Genomic DNA, 6,483 nt, shown 5'->3' with positions numbered 1-6,483 from the left:
CCGGCATCGGCTCAACCCCCAGGATCCCCCTTTCCCCGGACACTGCTAAGCCGCGCACATCTACACGCGGGAGGGTCCAACCCTCGTGTGCTCGGGTACGTGGTGTCGCAACACACCAAATGCCTGCTGACGCAGACGCCCCTGCGGGGAGGGCCATTAGGAATTCGAGGAACGGGGGAGCCCGAGTAATCGCCAACAGCAGCTATCGCGTCCTAGCGCCGTGCTGTCACAATAACAAGGGATGTCTTTCGAATTGCCAACTAGGGCACCGACACACACACACACACTTACGAGAGAAATGTGCTGTACTAGAAGAGAAAATTGGGCTAGTTGATAGTAATTCATGTTTTGGAATGTAACAGTGCTAGACAGACAAGGACGAAGGAAAAAAACTGGCACTGACTCACAACTGAAGTTTATTTTGAGGAAAGTGACATTATTATGCACCGGCCAACATGTCAATAACTAAACTAAGTGACTTTATATGCACATTAGGAGCCATCCTGCTGACTTTTCAAAGCACGTGCAATACATCAGTGTAGAATAACATAAACACATAAAGCCAATAGACGACTTCTCTGTCAAACTTAACAGCAACCTACCATGAAACGCTTTCTATCAAATATCTCAATGCTTTTGGTCTAAGAGAGACAGCTTACTGTTGCACCTTCCCCCTTCCCTACGAATATGAAAAGCTTCCATGATCTCCCTTGTGTTTCGATCTTTATGCCTAAACAAAGTTTTTGCCGCTAACTCTCTGCACCCACCCTCTACAATATAAAGGAAAGTGCAGAGCCTCTGTACCTTTTAATGACAAGTGCTCGTTTAATCGAATGTTGACGCACCAGCCGGTCTGGCTCTCATAAACCTTCCCACATGACAGAGGTAACCTGTGCACAACTGAATATCTACACATAATGCATATTTGTTAACCTCTCTCAACAGGAACTGAATTCTTTGCCATGGCCCAATAATTTTTTGTCCAACCTTGAACAAATCCTAGCAAATTTGTTGTACGTGGAAATGACTACATGCACGCTCGAATAACGCTTCGCCTGTGAATTCTGTTCAATTTTTGGAGAGGAACAAGCTCAGAATAGCTCAGTGTCGGATAAGGGAGGAATGTTTGCAGTAATGCGGAAAGGTGTTTTGGGAAAATTCTGAAAAGCAGTTTTAAAGAAATTTTGAGGAATTTTAACCATCAAAGTTTAAGCAGCAGGCCCTTGCGATGCTACAGGATAGAAATCTGGAAGGCCTGACGTCTTGAGTCAAGAAGACTGATGGTTTAAAATTGCAGGTATTTTTTTTTCAGTTAAAACCCATAAACCAGATCTCCCATTCCGGGCCCCAAATAAGGGGTATTTGCAAAAAACAGCTGGAGGCTCTTAACATTGTTGGCCCTTTTTATGTTAGGAGCTCGGATAACCTGGCCAAGTTTCTCAAGACAGAATCCTGGATCATGTTCGGTTTTAGTATTGACATTAAAGATATGTTTTATTCACTACTGCATAATCAACTTATGAAGAGTGTCAGGTCTTGTGTGGTTAATCCTAATGTCGAAGCCAGGTTTGTTGGGGAATTGCAAAAAAAAATTAAATAATGAGGTTTTACGCACCAAAACCACTTTTTGATTATGAGGCACGCCGTAGTGAGGCACTCCGCAAATTTGGACCACCTGGGGTTCTTTAGCGTTCACCTAAATCTAAGTACACGGGTGTTTTTGTATTTCGCCCCCATCGAAATGCGGCCGCCGTGGCCGGGATTTGATCCTGTGACGGGGAATTGCAGAACATCTGTGGAAAGTTGTTTAGGATAGTAATTTTATTTGCGCTCTATGTATGTTGAATGGAAAGGGAGCACGCTGTTAATAGAAGTCTGGAATTTGTATAGGGTCGAGGGTGGCCCCAGCCTTAAGCCATATTTTCCTTAGTCGAGTTGATAATTTAGGAAGTTTGGCCCCTAATGTTTTTATGTACCTTGATTTCTTGATCATCACAGAATTAACCTAAATAGTTAAGTAACTGGTTTCTTAGTTTCTTCAGGAGCGCTGTGAAGGTTTAAAATTTACTTTTGAGTTGCCTCCCAAAGATGAGCTTTAATTCCTGGATATTAGAACAAAGTTTTGGGAGGATCATCTGTGTTGGATATATAAGCCTCGTTGGGCAAAGGCGCTTTTAAATTTTGCTTCAGGACACACTAATATAGAAAAAACCGGTATTGTTTACGCAGCGCTGCGAGCGCTGTTACAGAAGACGTGAGCATTAGTTGACGTAGAGTTTCCTTGGCCAGATTCAGAGATTACAGAACGCTGGTTATTCTGAAAGGGAAATATTGAGGGCGTGTCGTAATCTTATTAAGTAGGTAAAGGGTACTTATAAGGTAAGGAAAAATCAAAGGATTCTGCGCGCAATGAAGAAAGACCGGTGGTGGTGCCATATTTGCACAATTTTTCGCATTGCTTGAAGAATGTGGCTAGTAGCTATGGGGGGCGTGTGGTCATGTGTGCGTCCAAGAAATTTGCTAGAATTTCGTTCGCGGTTGCAAAAAAAATTATTGGCCCATGGCAAGGAATGCAGCTTCTGTTGCAAGAAGTTAAAAAATATATACGTAACATGTAAATCTTCTGTTGCGTACAGGTTGCCGCTGTCATGCGGGAAGGTTTATGTGGGCCAGACCAGCCGCTGTGTGAACATTAGATTGAATGCGCACCTGTCTATGAAAGATACAGGGGCTTTGCAATTGCCTTTACGTTGTAGAGAGTGTGGGTGCCAAGTGTTAACGGAAAAGAACTCTTTGTTCAGGCGTAAATACCGAACCACAAGGGAGACTATGGAAGCTTTTCATATTGATAGGGAATGGGAAAGGTACATTAGTAAGCCGCCAGTCACTCTTAGTAAAAAATAATTGAGATATTTGAAAGAAAGTGTTTCACGAAGTATTGCTATTAAGTTTCATAGGAAAATCATCTATTGGCCTTGTGTATTTCTTATGCTATGACACACTGATTTCTTTCCACACGTATTTCGACAAGTGACCAGGAGGACCCCTAATGCGCATGTACAGTCACTTAGCTGTTGACATGTTGGCCTGTGTATATCAACATAGACTTCAGCTGTGAGTGAGCGCCAGTGTCGTGTTCTTGTTTTCCTTTTCTGTTTAGTGCTGTTAATTTCCGAAACATGAAATGCGCTGCGTACACAGCAGAGGTGTGGCTCGACAGCTTCACCAGGCATTCTGATGCAAGCAGTGGCTTGACGACAGGCCGCACAACACAGGCACAATATGCTGCGCAAGGTAGCAAAATCCAAAGAGTACCGAACGGCATCAATTTTGGCTTTGCATCACGCTGCATATGGGCCTTCGAAAACAACATGACAGTAACTGAATTGTACCAAGCAACGCATTCCTGTGCCAAGGCAACCAGAAAGTGCTGGAAGGCTTCCCCTCCATTGTTCTTGGAGTGTTATTTAGGGACAAGTAAATTTCGAAGATTTTTCTCATACAAACGAACAGCTCGAGCGCCATAAGGACCACTTGAGTATTAGCAATTGGAAGCACAGTGGGAAGGCTGCACACTTTCACAAGCCTACATGCAGCACCTTTTCTTGCCACGGCCCACGCCCCTCAGAAGACTGAAAGCACGCTTTGAAGGCTTCTCGCACTGCCTTCACTCGGACGCTGCGATTGTGACTTCCAGAAAATTGGATGTTCTCGGGCAGCCCTCCAGTAGACGGAGCATCTGATCTCCATCTGCCAGGAATCAACTGACCGTTCGGACTAATTCTACCGACATCACTGTCGGAACAGTACTTAAAGCTATCGGAGCCTTGCAAATCACGAGTCCTAAGGTAGTTGTGTAGAAGTACTGTAGCCCACATAAATGTGATCTACAGTTTCTACAGCCGCTCGGATATCTTGACGGAGAATTCTCCACCTGTTTGCAATAATGCCAAATGTGTTTTCGATGGTGCGCATAGCTCGACTCAACCTGTAGTTAAATACCCTGCACTCAGCATCAATGCTGGAACCAGGGAACGGCCGCATGAGGTTTTCCATTAAAGGAAATGCCTCATCACCAACAAATACGTGGGGCAAGTTCACCGAAGAACCTGGTACCTTGCTTTGTGGGGAAATTTTTAGTAGTCCGGCTTTCAGTTTCATTCCTAGTTGGCATTCACTAAACAGGCCTGCATCGCCGCGCGGTCCACACTCGCCAATGTCCACCATCGTTAAGCTATACCTGGCATCACACACAGCAAGGAGGGTTATGTTAAAACGTCCGTTGTATATATATAGTTATGAAAAATGGAACCTGAGTGCGCTGGAGCTTCTATGTAAACATGCTTTCCATCAACTGCACGAATGCAATTTGGGAATTGCAACAGTGCCTCAAAATCCATGGTTACCTTCTTCCATTGGGCTGTAGTTGGCATGGCTGGAAACATAGGCTCCAGAACCTGGCAGGTTTGCCTAATTACTAGGGTGGCTGTGGCGTCAGAGATGCGGTTTGATTTAGCGATGATCGACATGGTGGAGCCATGAGCAAGGTACCTGTAAATGGCAGAAGGGAGAAATATGCAGAAGACTGCAAAGCAAGCACTAAACTGTGCACCATTTGCAAATAGAAGAAACAACTAAAGCTGTTACCCTGTAGCCACAGAAAGTGATGACCACAGCATTCAAGGAATGCCACAAGACAAAAGCATGGAAAAGCTAAAATTTGTTGTCATAATTTTGCAATTGTTTCAAAAGTGTTTCTTGATAGCATTAGCATAGCGAACTTAATATACCTACAAAGCAGGGAGCAGGCGAGATGTTTCCAATGGAACTTTTTTATTTGCTCATATTCTTGAGAGACCAACTGCTCCAGAAAGGTGTTGATCCGAGGATTGATGGCCAGACTAGGAATTGCAAAGCGTTCCAAGAAGCCGGTATTGGTTTGCATGCTTTGTACTACTCTTCGGTGAAGGAAAAGTATTCCTGTACTGAGGCTTGCTCCACCTTTCAGAATCCCTCCGAAACTAATTTCACTGATTTGATTATGTTTTGCTGCCAACTTGGACAGAACTTTAGAATGAAATTCTGATGTATTTCCACTCAATGTGATGGACGTGTTAATTATTGAATGGTATTTTGATTATTGAATTTTACAATGAAAAAGAAAATCCCTTCCAGTACGTTAGCTACGCATTGTGTATTCCAAAGCAATTTTTTTTACAGTGAAGCGGTTTATGTTTAGGGTTTCGTGCATTTTTGTTTGGTTCTGTGTGTGCAAAAACCATAGGCCAATTTCGAGATAGTGCAATGCCAGGACGACCCACAGAGGAGGTGAAGCAGGCTTCAAGCACTTCGCCAACTTGCAAAAATAAGTTTAATATCTTGGTTCCATGTAGAACCCCTGTCAGATATTAAGCTCATAAGAACAGATACACTTTGACCTGCATTGGCCATGTGTACGTTTGAATTGCCCTCTTTTTGTCGACGTTCCAAGCGCTTGCGTCTCTACTCTCTATTCCTTACCCTCTCCCGTGGTGCCAGTGCCATCGAAACGTAATGTGCGTCTAGTTTCCTTCAGACCCTCGGGGCAGCAGTTCCATCGTCCACGTGAATATATATATAAAGCTCACGATAAATGAGTTTGTACTTTTCTTCAAAATTCTTTGTCAATGCTGTGTCGTGTACTAAACAACTCTGCTCGGCACCAGCTTCACAGAGTGGAATGGCTCATGACTTTTTTGTTTTGGGGATGTTGCAATTGCAAAGGTTTTAATAACTCGCTAACCAGTGTCTTCGGTTTTTTAGAGTGTGATCCACTGCTACTTCAACCCTAAACAATTATTAGACAAGGCAAATGCTGTAAAACTCCTTGACAAGCTGGTTCAGGACAACTATTATCTGACGGTAAAATTGTCTACTTTGTCGTGACTAGGGGTGTGCAAACAGTAGTTTGTGAGATTGAACAGAACGCAAATTATATTAGTGGCAGAAGTGAACAGAATCAAATACTTTTGAGTAGTTTTTGACCAATTAACAACTGTGACGACAAAACTAAGTTCACATCCTAGTGCCAATAACGTCGGTAAGCGTCTCATACATTACACGTTGAAGTCTTGGCTATAAATTGTGCAAATGGAGCACATAAACAAATTAGTAGTTCACATACGTAAAACATTGCCGTGCACAGTTGATTTTTAATTAAAGAAGTGTTCGAAAAATATTCATATTTACGAATAGTGAGTATTCTATGTGAACACCGAATTGAATACAATATTCTATTATATTCTTTGTCCTAAAGTTTCTGATACAGATTTTGATAACTCGTTAGTGAATTCAATAGCACAGCCTTATCTTTTGTTTTCCTTATAAAATAGGTTGGAGCATCACCTTCTAAATGTACTAGATGGATGTGAATTTAATTTGTGCAATCAGACATCTTGCCAAGAGAATTTGATGATGATGATGATGTTTGAGGTTTAATGGCGC

At 42.7% G+C, this 6,483-nt stretch overlaps 1 pseudogene; it reads right to left on the bottom strand.

The window, feature by feature from the left end:
* Positions 1-5,275: 5,275 nt before the first annotated feature.
* LOC142591783 (U2 spliceosomal RNA) lies at positions 5,276-5,455 on the bottom strand (annotated as a pseudogene).
* Between the last annotated feature and the right edge of the window lie 1,028 nt (positions 5,456-6,483).

Source organism: Dermacentor variabilis, chromosome 8 (assembly GCF_050947875.1).
Source record: "Dermacentor variabilis isolate Ectoservices chromosome 8, ASM5094787v1, whole genome shotgun sequence".
NCBI classification, from domain to species: Eukaryota; Metazoa; Arthropoda; class Arachnida; order Ixodida; family Ixodidae; genus Dermacentor; species Dermacentor variabilis.
This window is presented reverse-complemented; position numbering and strand designations above follow the sequence as displayed.